This window comes from Passer montanus, unplaced genomic scaffold (assembly GCF_014805655.1).
Source record: "Passer montanus isolate IOZ18808 unplaced genomic scaffold, ASM1480565v1 scaffold41, whole genome shotgun sequence".
Taxonomy (NCBI): Eukaryota; Metazoa; Chordata; class Aves; order Passeriformes; family Passeridae; genus Passer; species Passer montanus.
This window is the reverse complement of record NW_024368930.1, coordinates 5,054,265-5,082,225: the sequence shown is the minus strand read 5'-3', so window position 1 is coordinate 5,082,225 and position 27,961 is coordinate 5,054,265. Positions and strand designations below refer to the sequence as shown.

Below are 27,961 nucleotides of genomic sequence, written 5' to 3'. Positions count from 1 at the left end.
TCTGGCAGGTGCAGCCCCACAGCGGGCTGCTGACCAGAGGAGAACATGTACTGGGATCTCAAAATAAATTCATGTAATGCACTACCCTGAAATTAATAGGCTCTTGTATGCCAGGGCTGTAAAGACAGGCCTCTGTATAAGGTCTGGCTTTTTTGAATTAGACTCCTGTGCTTAAATAAATTAAGCGAGTTGTCAGTATATTAAATGATTTAATGCCTTCTTCGGTTTTGCAGAGGAATCCTAATGAAAATACTCTTCAATATAAAATGCTGAATAAATTAAAGGGTGAAGTATTTAAATAAATGGTGTGTTGTTACTGTGAACCGCATTAAATTAGTGTTTGCCTCTATGGTAATGATGCTGCCCTGGCTTTAAAAGAGTTTCTGCTGGTTCAGGCTTTTTTTCTGACAAAATATAAGTGTTGTGCTTCAGTTCAAAAGGATCTGCACTGTTCTTGGGCCAAAACCTGATATCAGTGAAAGTCTTATTGGCTGGCTAACAAGGAACTGGATTAAATGGCATTAGAAGCAAAGGGCTCTGGCAGACTGAATTGAAACTACTGAAGAAGTTTCTGGGTGGTGGCCTCTGCCCTGAGCAGGAGACACAAAGGGGTGTGTGTGGGGAGAGGGGTTAGTGACTGTGGTGGGCAATGTCCTGCAGTGCTGCCTCCTCCCCACTCACTGATAATCTGGATTATCAGCTGTGGGGACAGCAGCAGAGAGGTGGCAGGTGGTGGGGACAGCAGCAGTGGCTTGGATCACACCACAGGTAAATCCAGCACAGCTCAGGACCCACAGATATGGTCCCAGATGCTCCTTGGTGTGGGCAGAAGGGAAGAGACAAGGTCCCAGCATCCCAATTTACACCTGGTTTCATTCTGTAATTGAAGAACCACACTGATATCATGAATAAGCTGTGGAGGGCCTTAAAAGTCTTTCTTTGCTGATCTCATTACAAGATAAGATAGCAAATGACCTCTCTTTTCTATCCTTTCTATAAGGTACAGACCTGCTTTTAAAGGTAAAGACCTCACCAGAAGATAAAGTCCTGTATATAGAAATCAATTATGAAACAACTTTAGTTGTCCAGCTTTTGGATATCAGCTCTTATCTAATCACTTCTACCAATCACAGTATTTCTTTGGAAGGAAACATTTTTTGTGGCACTGTTTTCTGAATTTAAAACACCAAAATAATGGCCTAGTATTCAAAGAAAAAAAATTATATATGTATATACGTTTATACCTGTTTGGTCCCCAAGCACATCTGGATGTGCAGCTGGGTCTTTCAGACCAGTCCCAGGAGAAGTCCATGTGTGGGTTCTGGAGTTTCCTGATTGAGGGGTCTGTAGCTGGGATCACTGCTGAATAATTTCCATGGAAGGGGAAATTTCAGCAGCTTCCAAACCAGCAAGCAGAGATGTGATGGAGCTCCTGCAGAAAGTCCCCAAGATTGCAGCACTCTCTCATTCTGTGTTTTCCTGGGTGTAGATGAGTCTGTTATGAAACTACACCTTTTCCACTCACAATTTTAGCAACTCTTAAGGAGCAGGGATGTGTCATTCCCTTTAAAGTCCATCAAGTTATGGCAGCAGATGAGGATCAGCAGGATTTTACTGAACCACTGGAATGCACGTTCTTCATGTACTTTGATCTTTGGGCTGCTCTCTCTGGCACTGCATTTTGGGTTTTTTTATAGCAGGGGGATGTAGACTGGGCTTGTTTTATGTGGTTTTAGAGGACTTTTCCAGCTTCTGCACTGGCAAAGATGAAGCATCAATAGCACTGAGGTGTCTGTGTGAGTGCCCACCAAGGCCAGGTCAATAACTCTGGGAAAAGGGAATGGTTCCACTCAGTGTTTCAGTGCTTGATGATGGCTAAAATACTCATTAATAGGAAGATTAAACCCCTAAAAAGGCCCATCCCATTCATATATTGTGTGTGCCTGTGTGTTGATTCACAGTGATTTTTGGTGGATCCAGGATATGGCTTAAAAAAAAAAGAAAGGGAAAAAAAAACCAGCATGAGTTTGAAATGGCCAGTGATGATGAAACCATCTGTTGGGAAGTTGTTCTGGTGTTATTTCTCCCAAACATAAAGTACACCCTTCCCAGATGGAATTTAACAGCGTCAGCTTCCAGTCACCAGCTCTTTTTATCGCTCTGTCTGTTAGATTGAAAGGCTCTCCTTTTCTACATCCCTGTACCTTGTCTGAATACATCTGGATTGTCATTAAGCCATCTCTTAACCTTCCCTTTGTTAAGCTAAGCACATTGGGGTCCTTGAGTCTGTCACTATAAGGCATGTTTTGTGACGCTTCAGTCATTCCCGTGTGCCCTCTCCCATTCATCACCATCCTTCTGGAGTCACAGGCACCAGAAATAGCTGCAGTGTCCCATTAGGTGTTGCACCAGAGATATTTCACTCCACTGTTTTATCAAGTTTCCAGCGCCGTGTAGGAGGATGTCTCCTCCCTGCAGTGAAATCCTGGCTCCTGGAAGTGTGGCTTTGTGTTAAACCAGCTGGAATTCACTCGCTCTGGTGCAGGAGCAGTGCAGGTCTGAGGCAGGGACCCATCCACATTCCAGCCGTGGTCCGACTCCAAATCTCATCAGCAAACTTTGACCGTAATGAGTTTTGATTTTCTACCGTTTGCTAAAAGTGATGAGCAGAAAGGTGGCTGCTTGGGATGCTCCTCAGATATGTCTAAACCTATCACCAGGGTCCTCATCCGTTTAGCACGGGCTGTGTTGATTTTACATTGTTTTAGCTTCCTAATAAATGAGACAACATTAAGTTAAATGCCTCGCTGAAGTCAAACGTAACAGTGTTGATGAAATGTACTAAATCAATCAAATCTATAATCACATTCTTGAAAAATTATATCAATTTCATTTAATAAGATCTATTTTCCATTAACTCATGTTGATTGTAATTAGTTATTCTCCTTAAATTGTTATTAATCAAGTCCCTTATCAGCTCTTCCATTATTTTTTTTCCCCACAAAATCAACATCAAACAATCAGATTTATAATTACGCAAGTCATCCTCCTCATCGACATTTATTCGTTGGCTCAAAGTCAACACTACTTCAGTCTTCTGGAAAACTCTGTGCCAGCCTGGGGCGCTCCTGGGACAGATTTTAAAACTCTCAGGCACTGAATATTGGGAGTGCTGATCAAATAAAAAAATCCTCTAGCTGTAGTAGCAGCTGTTTAACATCCTGAGTTGGAGCAGAAGATATTCCACATCATCATATTACATGGCTATTTCACTCAGCTTTTTTCCCCCCCAAAATAGAGAAATTAAATATTTAGTGTCTGCCTCTTATGTATTCTTTTTTTAATGTCTGCTATTCTGTCTAGACAACTACTTTGAGTCTCTTATATCTAAAGAGCACATCCCTGTTGCCCTCAGCTCTCTAGCCACAGGTTTCACCTGACAGCCTTCTGCTTGGGGCTGATTTATGTTCATTATTATTTACTTTTGCTTCCTTCTTTCTGGGAGCTTACCTACTTTCACTGTCCTTTGAGCTTCATTTTTCAGCCAGAATAACCTTCCCTTTCCCAACTCTGAAGTTTTACTAGATTTCCTAGAAGCCAGAGCTTCTTTAAACAAGGAGTTGCCAAATATCACTCACATTTTCTGTTTAAAATCCTCCAGGTGACCTGGCTCACAACACTGAAAGCACAGGGACCCACTGTCAGCTCAGGCTTTCCTGTCTGTGCCCAGCACATATGATCGAAATGGGGTCACCTCTGTGCTGGCTGTAGCCAGTTTTTGGGTCTGTAAGCAGTCCTGCAGCTGTCAGGATGATCCTGTCAAGGATCCTCCTGGTTTTGGTTAGGAAAATCTCTTCTAGGACATTCATAAAATCCCAAACCAGCACTGTGACCTCTCCAGCTCATGTCATTTGAGTTGAAGTTCCCCAGGACAGCACAGGGAAATTTTCTTAAATATTACAGATGTGTGACTAAGAAGTGAGTAAATCCCTGTTTTCTAATGAGATTTGGTGGTCTGGAGAAATGCCTTCTTTTGGTTTTTATTTGTACTTGAGGTCGCTTTCTCTTCAGTTTCTTGTGGTGCTTGGAATGCAGCAATGTCAATTCTGATATTGATTAACCCTCCTGTGCCTTCTTTGCCCACTCAATTCTTTCTAAATAGGTTAAAACTATTGATTTTAATATTCCAGGCACATGGATTTTCTCCCCAAGTTTAAGTCATACTCTCCAGAAAGAATCTGTACCCATAAATTAGTCGTTCCCAGTTTTTCATATTGCTCAGGCTCTGCTGTACAGCCAATTAATGTTCTTCTCACTTCCGATGGTGTGTTCATTAGCTCTTTTCTCCACTGCTTCATTTCCTACTTGGGCAAGGGGTAAGAATGGATGCTGAAACATTTCTGTGCTTCTTCACACTCTCCAGTGCCTCTTCCTGCTCATCCACTACAAGTTCCCTCCCTCCAGAAAAGTCACCAGCCCAAACAGCTGGCTCAGTGGAAGGCAGAACCTCAGCCCAGCCACTGCCAGTCACAGCACAGACTCCAGGGTCAAGGTTCCAGGGTCACCATGGCCGTGGATGCAGGGTGACTCAAGGAACAGCCCATCATGAGTCTGCTGCTGAAAGGCTCCAACCCCACGATTGCTTCTGGCAGCCACTTCCCATTTTCAGCTCAAGCTGCTGCCACCTCTCCCCAGGCCCACAGGAGTGCTTTTACTTGGCTTCCAAGGAAACATCACATTTGGGGGAGAATCTCACTTGCCTTTTGGTCCTCAGAGAATTTACAGAGCTTTTGTTGATGTCAAGCCAGGATAGAGGAAGAATTTTGCTTGGGGCACTGTACATGTGGCTGGAGATCTGAAGGTTTCCTCTCACCTCCTCATCTTCTGCCTTTGGTGTGTGCTCCAAGGATGTGTTGGCTTGAATCCAGCTCAGGACAAGCTATGTTGACCCCATAACACAGAAACCCAGAGTCATAGAGCTTTAGACTCACTCATAGGATCAGAATTGTTCATGTTGGAGAAAACCAAAGCATGGCAGCTGTCTAGATTTGGCCATAGCCAGGCTCCGTGCCTGAGGATGTGCCTATTCCCACTCTTGAAAATAGCCCCCTCCATCTTCTTTAATCCATCAAAGTATTTAGGGCCAAGTCTGTGAGTAGAGAGGTGATGAAGCACAGGAGAAGAGAGCACAAAGTCTGTAAAATACAAAAAGCTACAAAAAGCCTCCTGCTTGCTCTGAACTGCACATCCTTCCTTTTGGGACATGTCTTTTTATCTCCTCCTGGATACTCACCTCCATTTTCTGGGATGCTTCTGCTGTGGGTTTATGGTTACATTTCCATCCCTTTCACTACATTTCCACCCCTTTCACTGCCTTTTAAACAATTTTGTTGTTACCTTTTAAAATTCAGAACATGAAGAGCAAGGTCCCTGGCTGAGGGATGTGGGAATGGGAAAGGGAGAAATGATCTGTAGTAGAGGTCGGTGCCTGCTCCAGGACAAATATCATCCCATACCCCTCATAGTGGTTTCCCCCTGTTTGAGCCCAGGAAAGGTGGAGCCAGGAGCTTCACTGGGACAAACTGGGACTGCAAAAAAAAACCCTGGAAGCTCTTCTGGGTAAAAGCCTGAGCTGCTTGTTTCCTTAATGCAATTGGCACTCTGGTCCATTATGAATTCCATTTATAAATTGTAGCTTCCACTTTTTTTCTTTCCTTTTTTTTTTTTTTAAATTTTTTTTATTAAAACTCTAAATTTCATTAGTTTGCACTTACAAAAATAAGCCTGGCATCAACTAGTGAGCTCTCCTGAGATTGTGTCATCAATTTACCCTGCCACTGATGCAGCCCCGTGTCACGCCTGGCACGGTGACAGAACCCAGCTCTAATCCTGCGGCTGCCTGCAGTCACCTGCCCTGCCTGGGAGCAGAGAGGCACTTACATGGACTTTTCTGATTAGGAACTTTGGTTTCAAGGTTTCAAGGGGGAAAAAAAAAAGAAAAAAAAAAAAAAAAAGAAAAAAAGGAAGTTGATTGTAAATTTAATTCCTGCATCGCAGTCATTTCTGCACCATGGGTCATTAAGCACACATTAGTACTGCCACCCATTTTTCACAGAAGCTGCACCAGAGAGGCAGAGCATGGCTGCTGCATCCTGGAACATCCTGCCTGCAGCCCATGGGCTCCTCAGGGTGGTGGGGGGCACCCATAGCCTGGATTTTTACCTGGCAAATCCCAGAGGGGAGCCAGAATGGTGGCAACCCTGAGTGCAAGTGTGACTGATAAATATTCTAGGAGTGGTGAATTCTCCGTATCTTACATTAAAACACTTCCTTGTCTTATAAAATAGCAGCTCCGATTTTTCTCCTTTCCCAATCTCCTGTTCACTTTTAACCCTTCCAGCTAGTGAAGGTCAAACAGTTCCATGCTTCAGGCACGTGGTCAAGGATTTTCCCAGCCCTAACAGAAACAGCACTATTTGTTGCCTGCCTAGAGTGAGCCTTTTTTTTTTTTAATAAAAAAGTTCCTTGTTCCCAGCAACGTGAAAGATAAATCTGTGAGCATGTGAAAGACCTGAACCCAGACATGCTCAGCACTGGCCAGAGCTGCCTGAACACGGCCCATGTCAGTCTGTCCAGGCTCGACAAACAGCCTGAGGAAGCTGGCTCCTTTAATAGGTTTCAGGGGTTTATTTATAGCCCCTTGGAATAAGTGCAGCTGATACTTAAGATCAGCAGAATTAATGACAGCGAGCTGGCGAAAGGCCAGGTCTGCAAATAGTGCCACTAAAAGTCTTCTCCACCGTAAAATTTGTTTAATGTAAGAAATCATATCGTGCAGGGTTTTGTCTGCCATTTTTATAATTAGCAGGAGAAATCTCCAGTCTGCCTCTGAGAGCAGCCAGTGCTTTATGGGCTGTCTTTTGGTGGTGGTTTGGAATTTTATGTCCATGTTTGGAGGGACTCTTTGTGCTCTGTGTCCCATGGGAAGGGACCCTTGCCCACCGTGGATCTTCTCTCACTTCCCCAGAGGTGTGGGGAGCAGAGAAAAGAATCAGTTCCATGTGGTGGCTGATCACAGAGGAGGATCACGCCCTGCTGGTGTCAAACCTCAGGATCAAATTCTTGCCCAAGGAGCTTCCAGCCAGTGCAGTGACATTCCTCTGAGGTTTCACCAAAAATTTATCAAGTTCTCCAGAAAAGCAGAGTGGGGCAATTTGTGATCTGTAGAGAGGCAGAATGCATTAAAAGCACCCACTTTGGTCTCACTTTATCCATGTTTGATAAGTTTGTGCTACTTTTCTCTCAAAAGCCGTATCAAACTTTTGCAAATATTCCCACTTTTTACAACCCTCTTGATCATACACAAAATCCCCAGCAAATTACCTTGAAATGAGTTTATCTATTCCTTTTTTTTTTTCCTTCCTCTAATGGAACAGAAATGAGCTTGGGTGGTTTTGCTCACTAACCACAACAAATGACTCTAATAACACATGCAGCAGTGTTCCTGCTGTATGGGCTGGCATTGTCCCTGCCAGCACATTCCTGGGAACAGCTTTTGCAGGTGAGCATCTCTCCTGGGGTGCAGAGGGACCCCAGCTGTGCTTGGGGAAGAAGGGACGTCTCTTCAGCCCAACCCACAGCCCACTCTACTTCACAAAATGCTGATTTGGGGCTCTCATAGAGGTTTTCTTTCTGTGGGGGAGCAGCGCCTTGAAAAAAAATTTGGTTTTGGGATAATAAAAAGCAAGGAATATGCTAGCCAAAACTAAAAGGTTGGAAATGCCATGAAGTTTTGAATTTAGCTGCACACCTGTGATCTAGGTCCAGTGCAATGGCAAAGAGATCACTTGCTTTCTCTTCACTCTTCACTCATCCAGCAGCAGCAGGGATGAGAAAGAGGCTCTGGTCCTCTTATTTTCTGAAGGGTCTCCTCCAGATGTGTCCTCTAGCCTCACACCCCTGGATCAGCCATCACCTCTCGCTGGTGCAGGTACCTCTCACCTGAGATGCCCATGGGCTGTGAGGCAACCTGGAGAAGATGGGGTTATTCTGGACATCTTTTTGGGAACACCTTTTGGTGCTGTTTGCACTGTAACATCACCTGGACATCCCACCCTGCACAGATTTTGGTCCAGCTCCCTCCCAGGACAAAAGTTAACCCCAGCCTGCTCCCTGATTTAGGTTACCAGTTTCTGTAATGGATCCAGCATTTCCGTGTCTGGTATTTATAGGCACACTCAGGATCCCAGATAAAATGCTGTATCTTTAGTTAGAGATGCAAGAGATGATTAGTGTCCTTTCCATGAGGTATCTTTTAAAGTCAAAGTACTTCAGGGGTGCCTTAATGGCCTGCTGACCTGGGACCTACATTTGGAGGAAGCTTTAAAACTAAAATAGCCGGAGAAAGGAAAATAATTGGGTGGATTGTGCTGAAAAAGGTGTTAGGTATAGCTGTTCACTCTGTCTTTTTTTAATTTTTAGGCTTTTCCTCTCATATTTTTCCTCCAGGAGGATGAAAAATTGAAAGAGTCGGGCACACAGTGCCTCCTGTTCAGATACAGGCTAGAAGTGCACACGTGAGCATTTATTTAGTGGAAGGAGGATAACTCCATCACACAGAGATGTGGAAGTGTCTCCTGCAATTCCTTCTGCACATTCAGAAGGTGACAGGAGGAGCTGCCAGCACTGAGGGGGTTCAAGCACAGGGAAAATGAAGCCCTTACAAGACCCCTCATGTCCTATTTCCAGGTAACAACCAGGTGTCAAGGAGACACCTTGTTGGCTGTACACATTTTTAGGGCTGAATTTCAAACTTTCTTAGTCTTAGGGGTCCCAGGAGGCTCCACTGTGCTGCATGGTGGGGGAGGTTGACCTTGGGAGAGTTTTGCTGGTGTTATGCAGGGCTGCTGTGGCAGGATCCATGGATTCTGTGCTTTCTGGGATGCTCAGCCCCCTGCTCCACATGGTCCAGGGCACAGCTGGGGAATCCCCTTTGGGAGAGGTTAATGCTGCTCAGGTGCAGCCACTCTGGGGAGTGGAGCAATGCTGTGGCACGTCTGAGGAATGAGCCCTCCCCTGGCACTGTGCCCTCAGTGGGGACAGGCAGCTTCAATTTCCTGGGACACCTTCCTGCCAGACCCACGTGAGGGGGGTCTGGAGGGGTGTGATTAGGCAGGCAGCTGTGTTTTGAGCCCCCAAAAAGACCTTTTAAAATTTTAAAATCCTCCAAGAGACCTGACCCTGAACAACCAGCGTGCAGCAGCTCCAGCAACCCTAATTTCAGCACATTGAGTCTTTCTCCTGCTCTCAGATAATGCTACAAATCCAGAGGCTTTTTCACAAAAGATGTATCAATTCAAGTGAGTTCCCTGTAGAGTTCTCATCCATAATCCAAATCCAGGGATCAGGAATTGCTTTTCCCACCCCGTGTACCCTGGGGTGATACAAACCCACCACACAATCACTCTGGATGGGAGCAGGAGCTCCCAAAAAGGATTCCAGGACATTTCTGTGTGCAGTGACTGGCCCTGAAGCCAAGGAGGGTGATGTCCCCTGTCCCCTGGTGTTGTCCTGAGCACCCAGCAGGGATCTCCAGGTTGGTACTTGCAGACTCACGGGGTGGCTTCAGTGACTTTGGGTTGTGCTGATGTATAAAAATTGAAACTATTTCATGCAGGGCAATCCAATGGAGCTGCTCCTGGATCACAGGAGCTGATCCCTTCACAAACTCCAGTGCATCCCTTGTCCTGTGCAAGGCACCAGTGCAGCCCAAGCAAGAGTGATAAACATTCACACAGGAATTACACATTTGCAGATCAAAAGTAATTTTGCTACAAAATCTACAATTCCAGGCAGTGAAAACCCTGATCAGAGCATGCTGTGCTTTGCTAGCAACCACGAGCAGAGGAGAGCATTTTACCCTGTAAAGCTGCATGTTTCAAAATAACCTGGATTTTTATGTCCCAAATTACTAATTGCAAATTATTCACCTAGTTCTCATAGAATCTCCTGGTTTTTGCTGAACTAAAACCAACTGTATAATACCCTGTTAGCCTACTGGGCTTATATCCAGAGCTCAAAGCTGTTCAATTTCCTTGTCTCTCTTCTCCCTCTCATTTATTTTCCCTATGATAAATAAAAACAGCAACAAAAAAAATCAGAATAAGACAGAAGTATTATTTTTTAGTGCATGGTTTGCTAGGGCATGGGGAGAAGTCTGGAGAACCTGAACTATTATCAAGAATGTCACTCAAATTACAATATCATTGTTTGAAAAAAAATTCTGGCAGCTAATTCTGATTGCAGTGCACATTTCTGTGCCTGTGACAAATGATTTCTAAAGTTAGACTCAAGGACACCAAGCTTCCAAGAGGTCACTCATCTCTGGTGTTTATTTTATTTGCCATACCCAAAGAATTTTTTAAATAGTTAAATTAAGAAGAGGGGGGGAAAAAGTGGGGAGGGGAAGGAAAGCCATGATGATCTGAAAAAGATTGAAGTGTTTTGTTTTAAAAGGAGTGATGCTTAGAGCCATAAAGTATGAAATACAGGAGGGGAAGCAGATTTGGGGCTAACCTGTGATATCACATTAGACTTTAAAGCTGTTCCAACAGACTAAGCATTTGAGAAAGAATCGGAGCTGTTGGTGATAAGTTGCTCCTCTTATCGGCAAACTGTCATCTGTCTTGAGTGAGAACATTTTGTCCACCCTACCAAAACAAGTCAGAAAAATTGGATAAAAACAAAAATATAAATCAGAAGGGTAGCTGGGAGCAGAACTGAAACGATGGCAATTTCCTGGCAAGGATCGCTGTACAGCTAAATGTCAGATGTGGCAGAAAGAATTATATTTTCAACTTGAGGTCAGGAATTATGTGTGAGCATGTGGTGGCCCGAGCCCTGCCAGCACAGCCACTGTGGGCCCCATGTGGCCTCTGGTGACAGCTGTGGTGTCCCCATGGGCAGCGGTGCCCCGGAGTGCCACAGCTCTGCCCCTTCCCTGTCCCTGGGATGCTGTGCTGCTTCCCAGCCCAGCTCCAGTGCATGATTCCAGCAAGGGCTGCACTGCTGCACCAGCCCCTTCCTGAGCAGCAGCAGCTCTTGGTGGCTGCAGGTGCTGAGGGTCCCCAGGCAATCTCTGCAGCTGGAGCTGAACGTTGCCAGAGCCATCCTGCCCTGTGCCTGGCTCCACACAGACACTTCTCCATGGCAAAAGTGCTTGCAGATAACAAGAATTTAAGTGCTTCTCAGGCTCTTTTTAGATTATTTCTTTTCAATTTCATATTCAATTTAAATCTTAATTTACTTTTTAAACCATAATTCCATTGAATTTGCAAAGCACACCTGGAGCTCTGGTGTTGGATGTGGAATGGAGGTGCACGATGTCCCAAGGAGTGTTCAGGTGTGCAGGGTCCTGGGGCCCAGCTGCACCCCAAGTGCTGGGCTCCCCCTCTCCTCTGGGTCTCCTGCAGGTAAACCCTGCTCAGGTCGGGGGAGACATCAGGACAGAACCCATTCCTTGGCATAGATCACCGCCCTGTCTGCTCTCCCCTGCTCAGAGACATTTAGCAGCACCCAAACCTCTCAGTGCTCCGTGTCCTGAGGCTGGGGGGACAGTGTGCAGGAGGTCACAAGTGCATGTGTGCCTCTGGAGCACGGAAAAATATCTGGGGACATGGGCACGATGTCACGGCAGCACCTTGGCATTTGAGCTGGAGGTGTCGGTGACACCCCTGGGATGAGCCCAGGAGGGCAGACATTGCTCCATGCTCAGGGCATGCACCAAATTTAGGCAGAGCAGGGTGGAGGGGAGCCAAGGTGCTGCCTGCCAGCCGCTCCTGCACTGCACCTGATGCTCCCAAGTGTTTTTCTCCTTCACTTCAACACATTTAACACAGTGTTCCCATTGCAGCAGCCAAACTGATATCACTGGAGGCAAGACCTGAATCAGATCCTGAAAAAATCAGCTATTTAAATGCACCATAGCTGCTGTGCTCTCGGCAGCAGCGAGACCACAAGGCACACAATTTGGAAACAAAGGTACAATGAGGGAAGGTTTGGTGGTTTTACAAAATCACCAAATGGGAAAAGAGAGCTGCTGGGAGGAAATGAGGCGTGTGGTCCCTCGGATGGTGACCGGTGAAGACGTGACAATGTCAAAGGCTTGTGCAGCCTGGGACAGGGAGCAGCGCAGGGATAAAGCAGTTCCCTGCCCTGAGGAATGGAGCAGATGAAGGGGAGTGACTACGAAATCCCCCCAAACCCTTTGGGGAGCCAGCCCCAAGCACTGCTCCCTGCCCAGGCTGTCCCAAGGTCACTGCACCCCTGTAGCAGCAAATCCCTTCCCCAGCCCCTGGTGCTGCAGGAGTGGAGCATCCAACACCACAGCATTGTTTGCCTGTGCTATGGTCAGCTTCTCTGCTGTAATTTGGTTTTTAATTATATTTTTTATTGTTATCTTTGCAACAATTTGGTTTCAGGACACTGCAAGTCCTTCTGTAAATATGGATGAATGAGCTGAGCTTTTGCTTCAACCCAGCTGGGAGCAAAACATCCCGGGAAGGCTGGATTGCAGGGGCTGCAGAGCCCTGGTGCAACAGCCAGTGCCCATCTCCCAAACACTGCGCAGTTTGCGGCAAGGGTCTGGGACAAGGAACAACTCATTCCTTGTTGGAAATATCCCAACAAGGACATCAGAGCTGCCTTTAGGCAGAAGCTGACGCGAGGCTGGTGCAAACTCACCTCCTGAGAACACCATTAATGCACATTTTGTTGCAAGAGGAGGGTGACCCAGGCAAGGGTTAATGGAGGCTGTGCTGTGCACCTGGCACACGTTCACTGCCTCTGCAGCACAGTGGGTGCATATTTATCTATATATATCTTATAGAGAGATATTTATTTATCTATGGCATGCGGGCTGGGGAGCAGACAGGCTCTCCTCTCAGCATGGCGGGGTGTGGAATGCCACATGAATTCCCTCTATCATTGCTCTGGAAATCCCAGGGGAGCCTGCAGTTGATCAGCTCTGTATCACTGTGTACCACTGAGGGAGATCTCTGCAGTGTTTTGGGACACCCTGGAGCAGCCATCACCCACACAAACACATCCCAGCACCCCAGGGACAGCCGAGCACTCGGCACCTCCTGGGCTTCACCTGCTGGGTCCTGGCTTTGCTGATGAGACCTTTCAGTTCTGTTTAAAAGAGCTTTCTTTTTTGGCTTTTGAAAAATTGGCTTTTTCTTTTTGAATTGTAATGCTCCAACATCACTGTTTGTAAGAAAGAACTGGAGGATCAGCCAGGTCATGGCCACCAGAGACACAGGGCTGAACTTCTGCTTTGGCAGCTTTTGGCTCTGTTGTTTGTTTGCTTGCATGGATTATCATCTTCCCTGCCTGTATTGTACCACTGACAATAAATTCAAAGCAACCAGACCCCAAATTTCTGAAGAGGTTTCCCTAAGGGAATGTCAATTACCTTTCCCTTCCAGCACCACAAATGTCCTCTGGCACTTAAAAATCACAGCTTTATTGTGAGAAATGCAGCCACTTGCTCTAATTATTCATGCTGCACTCTAAGGCAAGGTAATTAAAGTATTTAGTAGGTAAACTTGGAAAGGCAAGGGGTTGGAGAAGTAAAACCCTAAACAAAAACAGTCTGTGCAATGGTTTGTGTATGAAAATGTGGAAGGAGTGGAAGACAAGTACAGACTAACTCTGGAGGTCTCATTTTGGGTGGAATTTCCACTGGAGGCAGCTTGTATTGCTTTGCTGCTGGGAATCTGGTTAGACAGAATTGGGTGGGTGGAACTGGGTGGGTATTTCTGCCCCTGCCCAGCACATTTGAGGTCACTGAGACCCCTGTGCTTCCCTGTCCTGGGGGATGTGACACCACTGGCTTTGGAAGGAGAGATTCAAGAGCCTTTGGGTCCTGAAGAGGATGGAGGAGAGCCTTCCTTCCCCTGATTTGATATCATCACAGGGACCAAGGGGTCCTCCTGGTGCTGGAAACTCAGGGAATTCCTCAGTGAGGAACTGTCCTCCTCTGCCCTTGGGGGGTATGTTCCCTTCTCAGCACTTGTCCCCCGAGTGCTTCGTCTCACTCCATCCCCACTCCTTCCTTTCCCCAGATTTTTCTTCATGGGCTGCCTGGCTCCTTCCACATTTAGATGCCAGTCTGTCCTTGCTCATTGTTATTCTCCACCCATCCCCTTAGCTCAGCCTAGTTTTAAACTGCTTTGTCAAGGTGCCAGGATCCCCTGGTGGAGGTGAAGGTTGGCACATCAATGCCACGGATGCATCCCAGAGGATGAGCATCTCTGCACATCTTGTGCCTGGAGAGAGGGACCAGGGGCTCAGAGGTGCCTCCCTGCAGCAGCACTTCCAGATTTGCAGCCCTGCCTCAGCTGCCAGCTTTACTCCAGCCCTTGGCTTTCCCCTGGGCTCACCAGCCCAGCTATGAGTGCTGTAGTGTTTGGGAACCAGCAGCCTTAATTATCTTTTAAACCTCATTATGCTCTTTCCTGTGATCTCCTCTTTGTTCTTCCTTCCAACCCTCTGTGTCTGCGGGCAGTGGAGAGCTCTGCCTCTCTTTACAGCTCCTCATAGCATCACCATGTTCCTAGACAATGTGCACATGGAATTTTCTTCTAAAACACCCCAAAAGCAGTGACAAAATTCAAGGTTCATCGCCATGAATCACAACTGGACCACAGGCAGTGGCAGCAACTCAAGAAGATGCAAATGCCTTTGTGGAAATGCCAGGAACACGGCCCATTGCTGACAAGGGCTTCCCAGGGAGTTCCAGCCTCTTCCCACAGGAGAAAAAAAGTGCTATCATCCCAGGACACAGAGTCTGTCTTTGTATTACATATTATTTGTAAGCAAAATAACCCTGTTTGTCCTAGACCAGCTCATTCTGGAGGCTCTGAAATTAGGTGCCATTACCAGGTGTTATTACTCTGTGGGCATAAAGTTGTACCTAGCGAGCAGCCCAGCGAGCTGCAGACAGATGAGGAGGATAATTTGATTCCATCTTTGGAAATGTCAGACTTTATGGGTGAATAAAATACATTCCATTTTCTTCTGTTTATCAATATTGGGCGAAAACAGACTAGAAATTGCTTATAAATGGGGAGTGTTGAGAATAAGGCAATATATTTGTTACCCCTTGCAGATGCACAGCACTGCCACAGCCACTTCTGTACTGTGTGAAAGAAGCACATAAAGCAACAAAACAAGGCACAGATGGAGAAAGAGTAACCCTTGCTGCCTTTCCATTTACAGCTCTCACAGCACAAGCAGGTTCATGTTCTGCAGCTGATTTTGTGGTCACACAAAATTAAATGTTCACAAAGCCACTGCAAATTCTTGGCTTTGAAGGAGAATTTGAAGAACCCTGTGAGGATATGTTCCCCTGAGCTCTGAGCCAAAGGCAAAGCAGAGACCTGGGGCTGCATAAATGGAGCTCTGTGCCCTGAAGAGCAGATGAGCCCATGGCCAAAGCAAGAGGGTGCAGTGGGGCTGGTCCAGGAAACACCAGGACCAGGTTCATTGTAAGCTTGAATTGCCCAAACCGGGTCAAAATCTGGGCACACAGAAAAGATGCAGTCCCTGAGAGCACCGTAATGGTAAAGGGAGGGGTTTCAGGAGGGAGAATAGAACAGCATTGAATGAATTTTCAGACAAATTATACCTAAAGAGGAATGAAACATTATAGTTTCAATTACCGCTGTGCCCAGCCACGCAGGTAGTAATTCAAACAAGAAACAATTGCTGGATTGTCACCCTCAAATCAGACACATACCATTTAATTCCATTTACTGTGGGTTCACTGACTGTATTTTGAATCAAATACAGCCATTAATGTGCAAAGATCTGAAAAATGCATGTGTCCCTTTTACAAATGTGACAGCGAGACTGTAATTCCTGTAAAATCTGTTTTCTTCAGGTTGGGCTGCTCCTATTGCCGTTAGTTATACAGATATTACTTATTAAAAGTTTCACTATGCCAAGTTAGACCTTTTGGAAATGGCCTGCACCTTTTTGTTCGTGGCACACAAAGAGTGTGGTCAAATCCAGCCTCGTATTCCATCACCCAAACTTAGCAAATTGATTCGATTGCAGAACAAGCCACTTTCATTAAAACAATTAAACTGTTACTATTATTGCCGTTCCAGCACAAATATAAATCATCAGTTACGGGAACTAAAAGCTTTCAGATGGAATTGCTCTAACACCTGCCTCATGCAGTGGGCACAGGGAGGGTGACATGTGCCAGGGCAGCACTGCTGCCTAAATAAAACCCTGTCACATCCAGCAAGTGAATATTATTGTGCTGCCCTGGTTAGCTCTGGCAGAGAAGCAGCACATGCCTGTGGGCAGGCTGAGCAGCAGGAGCACTGCTTGGGATGGGAAGGGATGAGAAGAGCTGGCACCTTTCCCCAGGTGATGTCCTGTCCCCAGCAGGGCTGTCACAGGGTGTGTGTGACCCTGGCTGGGTTTTGCATCATTCAAACTCTGCACAATGTCTGAGGTGATGCCTCACTCATCTGAGAAACAATTCCATGGGTGGAAGTGTCCTGTTCAGTGTGATACAGGGGAATGGGTTTGGGACAAAGCTTGGGGGTTGTCTGGAGTCCTTTTCCTTTTTGAAATAATACCTGCACATATTCCCTGTGTCAGCACTGTCACACATTCTCCATGGGGTCACAGAGTGTGTTGCCCAATAAAACCAGACTTTTCCATAAACCTGCACTCGCCCTTCTGCTCTGCAGAGGATGCATCAAAGGGCAGATCGTTTAAATATTTCACTGGTTACTGTGTGGGTCATCAGAACTGGATATATGTAATTTCAAAGGCTTTTCCACTCCTGCTCCTCACATCATTCCAGGTCACACTTCCCTACAGGTGCTCGCTGTTGACTCAAGGACACTTCCAGGCAGCAGAATATCAATGGGGCAGGGATGGACAGGCCAGCTCATCCTACACATTTTAAATTGCTTAAAAAGACACAGAAGCCTTTTCTCAAAGAGAGTCTGTGGCAGGGACTGAAGTCAGTGCTCAGCATGGGGCTTAGACAAACAGAGTGGTCATTAGTGACTGTTCTCATTGTCACACCGGTGCAGACTGTTAATTCAGCACAAGAGTCATTAAAAGCAAGCCTCAGTGGAGAGAGAAGTTTTTGTAAATGCCAGATGACTTGGCAAAAAGTGAAGAAGACCCTCAATATCCTGCACTGCTCAGCTTGTAAATTCAGAACAAAAACTCCCAGGAATTTGCTGGCGACAGGATTCGGTACTAATTATTTTCTTATGCTGAAAGCTGTTAAAACCCAGCCCAGCTTTCCCTCACCCTGTAACCAAGATGAGCTCACTGGTCACTCCATGGGTCCCTCTCTTCCAGAAGAGTGTCACTACTCCCAAAGCTCTCCCCCTGACTTCGTTTCTGGGTTGAGAGGGTGGAATCAGCCTTGCACTGATGGACGGATTTGGCACAAAGTTTGGGGATTGTCCATGGACACTATCCCAGCCCTGCTCCAGCCCCAGGGCTCTAATTGCCTGTGAGCTCACAACTGAAGAGCAGCATCCACTCTGCTGCAGGGGTGTCCCTTCCTTAGAGTTCCTCCTACCAGGTGCTCTTAATTTATTTGTATTTCCAGCAGCGATAATTGAGTTATCAATTTTGTGCTCTTTTGGGCCAGAAGCAGAGATCAGAGAGCTATTTTATACACCTAATTATGGATTATTTCCCATAGCTATAAAACCACAGAGAGAGAGATCCAGAAAATATGTCATGAGGTGATCTGTGTCCTCTCCATCTCTACTGGCTTCTCCCTATTGCTTCCTTAAACTCCAGGCTGAGTGCCCTCCAGACAAAACTGTTGTCAAAAGCAAGGGATACCTATTTCCCCACAGGACAAAATCTCTTCTCACCCCAGCAGAGAGCTGCTTAAAATGAAATTCAGCTTTTACTGAAATGATCTGTTTAAACCTTTAGCACCTCGTTGAGTCAGGCTGAGATTTATCCCATTTCTGTGCAATTTGGCTATAATCTGGCTCATAATGGTGACCCAGGGTCCTGCTGAGGAGTGAAGAATTTGATTTTCTTTCCTGCTAATGGTTTTGGGGGGGTTTGAACAGAATGATCCTTAAGGTCCTTTCCAACCCAGCCCATTCTGTGACTCTGTAAATTGGAGTGGCCCTTCATACCCCCCTTAGCTCCCCACTCCCATGGTCCAGGTTTTTTTGCTGCAGAGCCTCCCTCCATCCCAGGCAGGTCTGAGCTGCCTGGAGCACGCTGCAGTGCAGAGCCAGTGCTAAAGTCCAGCAGATCCTATTTTTATATTTAGGGAAAGAGACAGGAATCATCTGTGTGTCAGGATTGGGTTTCTGGTGGTGACATGAAGAGGCCATCCAAGATGTATGACCCAGCAAATGCACTGTAATGCACACATCACATTTGTTCTGCGAGTAAGTAGATATTGTCTAGGGTATATTACAGCTGTGCTTTGGTGTTTAATTTAATGTGAGTGAACTGCCTTAATTTCTCTAAATCGTAGTAATAAACATAATGCTAACAGTGATATTGCTAATAATTTATTTTGCAAGTGATTAATCAACAATGAACTATTTTAATTACCTGTTCGGAAATGCCAAATTCTAAATTAATTATGTGTCATTATATGAATTCACATGTATAAATATATGCACTAATATATGAATTCCAAGGCTAATTAAAATGAATAAACCATCAGATTTGGTGAATTCATAGAGCTGAGGGAGGACGTGCTCTCCCCTGCTCTTCTGCCTTTTTGCATTTCATCCTCAGCACAAAGAGAATCTCATTCCAGTGCTTTATGCCAGTCGTTTGTGGTCCTAAAAAAGATATTACCTGGAGAAAGTAGCAAATTCCCTGGATCCCAGCCTGCAAAGAGCAGTGTCGAGGCCAGGGGTGTGGGAAGTGGGAGCAGGGGAGGGAGGTGGGCGCTGCTGCATTTCTGTCTGTGGGAAATGCAGAGTGTGACTCTTTGGGGTGATCTCTGTGCCAGACCTTGGAAGTGCCTGGAAATAAACCCCCATGGGAACTGGAATAGAGGAGAAGGAGAGGATTCCCTGCCCTCAGTTGTTACCAACCATTTTGGAGGGAAGTCAGGGAGTCAGTAAACAGATTTGGGGCACAACCAAAGAGTTTTCTTTTTCACCTGGTTGGAGGCTGCATCTAGAGATGCTGCAAGGCACAAAGCTGTCAGTGTGGGGTATTTAGCATTGGGAACACCCCCAGAGGCCCCAAAATGAGGAAGGGAAGACCGTCCCTTTGCAGTAGGACTCAAGCCCAGAGCTCATGGCCAAGAGCCATCCAGCAGTGGCCCAGCAGCAGCAGCAGCAGTGGTCCCCAGGGGGTTGGTGGCCCCTGTGGCACAGAGGGGCAGGGGAGGGAATCTCTAATTTAGGGGTGGGAGGTGAGGCAGTTCTAATGGTTTGTAGCACAGGCTCGAAAACCAGAATGATTAACGAGAGCAATGCCATGGAGGAACCAGAATCTAAGTAATGAGACCTTTATTTGATACATAATACCACTGGGACCTTCTATAAAGAGAATATCAGGAGCAGGGCTCAGTTTTGCTGGCTTGGGAATGCATCAGAAAGGGGGAGAGTATTGCTGACTCTGCAGTCAAATGTTGGGGCTGTGCACAACAGGGCTGCAGTGCTGTTCAACGTGAGCCTGAGACATGTTAATTCAGTCATATATTTTCAAATGCTGGAGAGACACCCTGATTTAGTGTGCTGTGTGGATCTGTGCAGAGTTGTGGCTTTAAAATGCAGTGTCCAGAGCCTGATTCCATCACCTCATGGTTGAACTCAAGCTGGGAGAGGAAGAAGCCATTAGATACATATCAAGAACTTCCAGCCAAAAAATTACTTATGGTTTCAATTGAAGGAGAAGAAGTTGTAGAGAGTTTAGGTATGGATGTCAGAAACACAGCAGTTAACAGCAGAGATGTATGAGAGATTGGGAGGTGATAACTTAGATAAATTGGTGTCTCATCCATATTAAGGAGACAGCTCATCCTCAGTTGCTGCCGGGTGACATGAACAGTGGAGCGTATATGGATACTAAAATACATTGGTCTTAAAGTTAAATCCCCAAGAACCATCAGAAATAAGTCTCAGAGGCCAAAGTGAGATTTGATGCACACTGCAAAAATATGCAGTCTGTCAGAGCATGCTGCTCTCTCCATATAACTTCCACCATTTGTGGGACAATTATAGGGAAAACAATACTGTGATCTGTAAAGCAGCTCCTGGAGTGGTTTTATTCACTAACTCAATGCTATGCATAATCATTGCCAGCAACATCTCCAGAGGTGTGTGCATAATAGAGAGACATCAAGTCAATGAGTCAAAACATCAGAAAATAAAATTCAGATGAACCTCACATTCAGAAATTATATCATCTGTCATTTAACACTGTCTGAAGATCTCCTTATTCAAATAGTACATCTAAACCAAAAGCTACCCCAAGCAGTAATGCCATACTTTGCTGCTGTGTTTAGGAAATACCAGGAGCTGGGGTTTTCTGCACCTTGAGCTGGCTGCCAAAGGGGAGCTGGGGTTGTAAAACCTGTGGGGGTCTTCAAGCTGAAGCATCCAAATGACTCGTGGAGGGGAAACAGAGGGCACTTGGAGTATCTGTTCCTCTCCTGTACCCATGTCAAAGCCTGCTAAAGTGAGGAGTGGCCCCCCAGCATCACCCATTTCCTTTGCTGTGTAGATGTGCACAATTATTTTCCTCTCAACAGCCAAATTTGGCTCTGGAAGAGAGTTTGTATCCAAATGCAAACTTAATTTGCCCCTGATGACATTACACCTCACTGGATTAGATCCTTCATACCTCCCATTCCAAAACACCCGTCGAGATAAGAAGTTACCCTTTTTGAAAATGCAGCCTTGGAAGACCTTTAACTCCCCTCACTAAATTCTGATCGTGCTGTTTTCCCAAAGCACCATGTACAGCATTGTCTCTGCACTGCAGCTTGAAAGGAACAATTCCCTGCGGATGCAGGTGCCCGCAGCCAGGAATATCTGCTCTGGGATACTTTTGTAGGGGTAGCACAGCATGGGCCATAAGGCAAGGGTACACACATGTGCATATCAAATGTGCATGGCTGTGGATGAGCTGCACACAGGCAGGGGCAGGCAGGAAGCACCAGTGCTGGATAATGAGCCCGAGCTGCTCCAGGGAGTGAGAATGAGCAATGAGCATCTCTGCTGGAAGCAAAATCAGGAACTTGGGTGAGCTTTGCTACTTAGACAACAAATCACTGGGTGTGCTGGAGGGTTCATTTTTCATTGGGAAACACCAGTGAAACGAGTACTTTGCTGCTTATCTCTTTATTGCTTATCAGTGCTTCTTTGCCCTTCATTTCTTGGAAAAGGCATGGTGCTTAAATGGGTTGAAGGGTGGACGCTGTGAAAGAACTAAGCCACCTCTTTAATCCCAGAGGCTTCATCAAGGGTTCATTTTGCTCTCCTGGAAAATCTCTGTCTTCCCAGATCACTCCCCTCCCTCTCTCCACCATCCATCTAGGTTGCTTTGTCTGTATCTGAAGTCATGCTTGCCATCCTTTGAAGAGGTAGTCTCCTCTAAAAAATCAATAGTTAACATTGTCTTTAAATAGTCTGACATTTACCTTTACTGCAGTTTTCATTTCTTTCTGGGATTGCTCAGACATTTGTATTACCAGTGTACATTCCTGATTTCTCTGCCTGTAGCCACGGACCAGGAGCTTTGCAGGGATGGCAATCCTGGTGGGGTAACTCCCAGCCACAAATAAGGAGACTTTTGCAAGATAATTGAGAGGACTAGAGCTTGCTAATAGAAGCCTCTTTAATTTATGGAAGACATCAACTGAGAATAATTACGAGCAAAAGGGTATCGTAAATCCCTGAAGAAAATACATGCTGAATGCAGTTTTCCCAACAAGCAAATCTGAATGCTAGCCCAAAGGTCAAAATAAAAGACTGTGAGCTTTAACCTCCTGAGCCATCCACCTTTCCTTTGGCTCTTGTCAGGAACTTGTCTGGGGGTTCATGTAGAAATCTGCCTGTTCAGAGCAGGGCCATTTGCAATCTGGGAAAGTTAAGCAAATTAGCAGAATTATTAGGTAAGAGGCAATTCTCCACAGCCTGCAAAGCAACTGCTTGTTAAATTAGTTCACACAGGAGAATTGCACTGATCGAATGATGGTTGCAGTGTTTGCAGAGGGAAGACTGTGCAGGCATTTCTTTTGAAATAACGCTGCTGTACTCCAGCTAAAGAAAAAAAAAGGAGAGTTTGTGCACATTCCCTTGGCAGGCTCCCTGCACAAATACACTGTGGAAGATGCCTTTGTCTTTTAAACACGTTTCTTCTACCCAGTTCCATCTGCAACAATAATAATAAAACTAATAAAGAAGAAAAAACCCAACCCCCTCAAACAATCTACTTCTAAAAATAGGGAGGGTTGCAGGAGAACTGATGCCATCATACCCCTGGAAGCAGGTGGCTCATTGCTCCCAGTCCCCTCTGGGACTTACAAGGACACCTGGGGTTTTGCAGCCTTGCTGTCCTGGGAAGACTGTGGGAATGTGGCTTTCAGCAGCAGAAACAGAGTCCCCCAAGAAGTCAAGAAGTCAAGGAGAGGGTGGCTCACCCATGGTTTCTGATCTGTCAGTCTCATTTTTATATACTCTTTGGTTATTGATTTGGTATTTTTATACCTTATATAGTGCACTTAGTACAGGAAAAAATGGATTCACCAAGTAAATGTGCTTTATTAGCAGGTCTCTGATGGAAAATTATGTCAGTTTTCCATTTAAAAGATGCATCAGATTAATTCACTCATGAATCAATCTGTCTATGTTGAAAATCTACTCACACCCCACATTAAATTGTCCAGTGTGACTCTGCAGGCTGGAGATCACAATGGAAGTTTTTAAATGATGAAAAGGTATTATTGTGAAGTTTTTTAGCACTTCCAAGACAGCAGGGAATGAAATGCTCATTCCCAAAATGAAGTTTGGACGTTACACCAGGCTTAGCTCCAGCTTCCCTTGCAGATGAAGCTGTATCAGTTAAAGTAATTTTGTGGGTTTTTTTCTTCTTGTTTTTCTTTCTTTCTTTTCCTGCTTCTTTCTGTGACCGATGGATGTCCCAGCTCAAAGGGCTGTCCCAGGTTTTGTCCTTCACAGGCTTTTTTTGGCTCACAGGGCCATGATCCTCACCATGGAAAGATGGATTACGCCTGTATTTTCCAGGTGATCCACAAAAGGGGGATAGAAATTAATTCCTTTCCCTGTGCTGAGCAGAAGCTTCAGCATCATTCATTATTTGTTCCTGAGTGAGTGCTGCACGGGGCCACCTCTTACTCCTGTCAGGATATCAGCTCATGGCTGGACACTGGAATATTTGGGAAACAGTTTCAAATCTCTCCCTCTCTCATTCTTTCCCCACTCCTGTCCCTCTATGCAGAAGAAAACAGAAATCATGTCAGGCATTGCATAAAATGATTTATAGGATGGGAGGGCAGAAAGAGCTGGAGACAGATTTTATCAGAGATGCTGAGAGATGTGAAGTAACTATCCCATGTGGAATTGGAAAAGAAACCCTTGGTGTTGAGTTTCTTCAAGAGAAAGGCTGCCCATGCTCTGCCCCATCACTCAGTTACTCAGCTCCTTGTAGCCCCCCTGTAGCAGATGCTGCTTCTCCTCAGCCCCAGCTCTGTGGTGCAATCCCACCTTTCAGCCCCGGGGCTACAAGCAGCATCTCAGTGTTTATTTTTGGTGTAGTAGAATAAAAGACAAGTGCTTAGAGCCAGCTCAGATCCCTGGGTGCACATCAGTATCACAAGCATAAAGGCAAGAGCAGTTGAACGTTAAAATAGGGAGTCTCTCTTGGAATCACTCCGGTTGGAAAAGACCCCTAAGATCATCAAGTCCAACCACTAAATCCATATCAAATCCAAGCAGGCCAATTGGGTAATGTAATTGACATGGAGCATCGACCAGCTATTTTCTGTTGTCCCTCTGCTTGCTGAATGCCCCCAAGTGAGAGATTTTATTCCTTGTGAGGGAAAGGAGGACGTAGCCACAGCCCAGGCTGGGTGCTACTACAGCTCAGCAGTGCTGCAGGAGCTGAGGTAATGCATGAAGCGCCACTGCTCCGCCCGGCCACGCGCCTGCTGTCTGGCCACGTCAGACACAAAGGGAAGGACGTCTGCTCCAACCTCAGCCAAAAAAGGACACGTGCACATGGTTCAAGCCCTGGCTGCAAACAGCTCAGGCTGTGCCGGCGGCCACCGTCGTGCAGCTCAGAGGGAAGGACGTGAAGGAGCAGCCCACATGCAGGAGATGAGGGATCCTTCTCTGCTCTCGCTTGGGTGTGCAGGGGATCCCACCATCCAACCCTTTGTTCCTTTGGAAAACATGTGCAGCACATCCCGCTGTTTGTGTTTAATCCAAACTAATGTCCTACGGCTATGATACGCGTGATTATGGCAGTCATTTTTAATTAGGGGTTGTGTCAATGTATTGACATTTTTATCGCTTTTGGGGGAAGTAGAGGATATTTTCCTGCAGGTGAACTCCTCTCTTCATGGTTCTCTATCCCTCCAGCTGCACTGCTTGCTTATTAAAAAATGCAATGTTATTAAGCCCATTCTCTGTGCAAGTTAATTAAGCAACTTACACAACACCAAATCCAAGGAATGCAGAATTCAAATTCCCTCCGTCCTATGGCAAGATTTATAATCTTATCCTGAGTGCAGCATTTATCATTAACAAAAGCCCTGGCAGGATCTGGGAAACAGTGTGATGAAGAGAATTCATTCAATGTCTTGCTGGGAAGTGGAGTTGCACAGGAATGGTTCAAGCCACTCATTGCCTGCCGTGATGAACACTCTGCAGAAGATATTGTTCACACAGAAAGAAAAGGGAAGGCAGATCATTACATTTATTGGTCATTGCTTTTCGAGAGTCAATAAAGACCTACTGGAAAAGACATGGTTAGTAGCAGGAATATATCTTTTTTGTCTATCTCAAAAATACCTTTGGCTCAATGGCTTTATATAACACCAATGGAAGATCTGACTTCTGCCTGATATGTCAGGATGAATCTTCCTCCTGGGTGATGGTCCTGGTGTAGATAGTGCTCACATTGTACAGTTTTTAATGTCTTTAACCATCTTTAGCTTTGTATCCTGATTGCCCCTTCAGGCTATATGTCAATGCCATCTGGGAGGAAAAGAAGAGACTTCTGCTCACTCGCTGCTGTAACGCAGATCTCTTGACTAAAACTGTGCTTCCATCACTTGACAAACTGTCAGCACAGAACAATTATCTGCCTGTTGGCTTGCTTGTCCTTTCTTTTCTCCCCTCTCAGAAAAAAAAAAACAAACATAAAAACAGGTGAAGGAAAAGGATTGCCAGAAAAAAAAACTCCATGGGCAGAATCCAGCTGATCTGATCACACCACCTGAGATGCTTGAAGATGTATCAAAGGCAGAAGTGAGTCCCCTCTTTTGCCACCTCCTCTTCCTATGTTTGACTGGTGAATGCTCTCAGGTCTTTGGGACAGAGAACGTGCCTGTTTTTGTCTGTCTTAAGTCCTGTACAAATATGGATATTAGAGTATTAGTGTATTTAGGCTGATGTGTTCAGCTGCTCTAGATTATGAATTGCTCCTCAAAATAACGTTTGCATTCGCCGACAAAGGTCTTTATTACAGAAAAGGGTCAAGCAAAAAGGATTATTCTTGCTAATTATTCGCTGTTATTTAATATTTGCACAAAAGGTTTGCAGGACTGAGTCCTCAGGATTGCCTTGTTTGAGAAGCTAATAGGGTTTCCAGGAAACCAGCAGTGTCTGGTGAGCCATCAGAGCAGCCTCTTAGTGGATATGGGAAACAATTAGATTTGATGTAGTTAAGGATGGTTGGCTAAAGCTTTCTAATGATTTAGCCAGGACTGATCCTGGGATTTTCAAAGTCAGTGGTAAGACTTCCACTCAGAGCTGTGCTTTATGGGAAATCGACTGAAGCAGATCCAATTTTTTCAGACCATGGATGGGTTCAGGATCCAGGCAGCTTCTGGCTGCAAAGGGCAGATGTGACTGAGCTCCAAACCCTGCTGTTGTCTCAGGAAGGATTTGGGAGTGAGCAGGGCTGAAACATAAATTGTTGGGAAGGATATTTACAATGTTTTGGCCCATGCCTTACGTTTGTTCCAACACATTATCAGTCCCTAGAGAGGTCCCCTGAAGTCTACCTGCTGCCTACTTCTTGGGCCTCATATTTCCTTGACTAGACCATAATGGCTGTATTGTTATAGAAATTCCATGCTAAGTGAACTGAATTTCTCGTTCCATAAAGACATAATTAGGCAATAAAAACACAGCCAGAAATCTTCAAGCATGGGTGCCTGAAGGTGGGATCCACTTTAGGCATTTAAATGCATGGCCCAACTTTTGGGATGCCTGTGTATTCATATCTTCTCTTGCTTCCAGAGAACTGGAAGCTTCCCTGCTATTCAAGGTGGCTTTGGGGGTACCAAACTTTTTTAAGGAAAAAAAAAATTCATTTACCTTCCCTGGTTTTATTCAAGTTGCAATGCCTCCAGCTTCCCCTTTTGACATTTTTTAGTAACTTAATTATCATTACCAAGGAAGAATGTTAATCATGGTGTTGTTTAAATTGGATGCAGCTCTGGGGAGCAAGAGAAAATAACCCAGATTGTGGGAGCAGGTGGGAGGAGCATGGTATTTTGGAAACCCAGGCCACAACCTGCTGGAAGCATCTGTTTCTACTCAACCTTTTCCTCTAGAGTCCCAACATCATTCACAGCCCAGACTGCCAGCAATTAGAGACTTGTGCTGGGGATTTCCCTTCCCCTGTGCTTTCATCCCAAGGATGTTCAGGAATCTCAGGACTGGCAGTGACAGCGTTGAGGTGATTTGCCTGGACAGTCAATTGTGCCTCAGCAGATGCCTTTGCTTGATGCTTCTGAGATGGGAATTAGGAATTGGGATTGAGTAGTGCACAGAAACCAGCACGGATAATTACAAAGCAATTAATCATCCAGGACAGATAATGTGTCAAGAGGTGACTCAGAGTCACAAGGTGGGGGCACTTGGCTGTTTTGCCAAGGGCAGAGTGTGCTCTGAGGCTTCGACTGGAAAGCAACAAGCACCCTCACTACCCACAGCTGCAAACTCTTTTTTCCTCTATTTGCAGGCAAAAACATCAACAAATGCATTTTGCACTCACTGCAGTCTTCTATCAGGCCGGGCCAAAGCCCTTTTGGGTGCATAGTTGGGTGCTTAGAAAGATGCTGAAGTTGTGAAGATAAATAAATTAAAAAATAGAACCTGTAATTTCTTTTAGACGTTCATAAGAAATCAGTTGGTGGCAAGAAAGAAAATATGCCTTATCTGACTGAAGTATATGGGAAAAAAACCCACATGTAGACTTCAGTAGGATATCGACATGGATGTTTAGGCACTGTTAAAGTGCAGAAAAATGAGCCAGCAGGATCGAGTAAACACTATTTTCCTTTTAGCTGAGGAAAGGCAGTCCTGCAGTAACATTGCTCCTCATGTCTTTGCCTTTTAAATACCCAGTGACATAAATATTAGATGCATGTTAAGCCTCAGATCCATCAAACGACTCCTTATCTTGAAGCACATGAATACTCTTGGCCCTAGTAGGAACACTTAAATGGTACCTAAAGGACCACGGATGTGAAATGAAGTAAACCTAATTTCTAGCGTGTGAAAAGAGACAAATCTCTGCACACTCTCATGCCAGGGGTTAACTTGGGCCAGGTGTTGTTAAGAAGTAAAGACATGAATAATCTCCCATCAGACTTTTGCATCCAAATGGCTCATTAAAGCTGCAATATTCATAGCTCGTGAGAGTCCTATAGATTTAC

The 27,961-nt window shown here is 45.4% G+C and overlaps 1 long non-coding RNA gene across 3 annotated transcripts in view; it reads right to left on the bottom strand.

The window, feature by feature from the left end:
- The window catches only part of LOC120507000, a 62,386-nt gene that overhangs the window by 16,812 nt on the left and 17,613 nt on the right, over window positions 1-27,961 (bottom strand). The gene's annotated exons all lie outside the window — the stretch shown is intronic.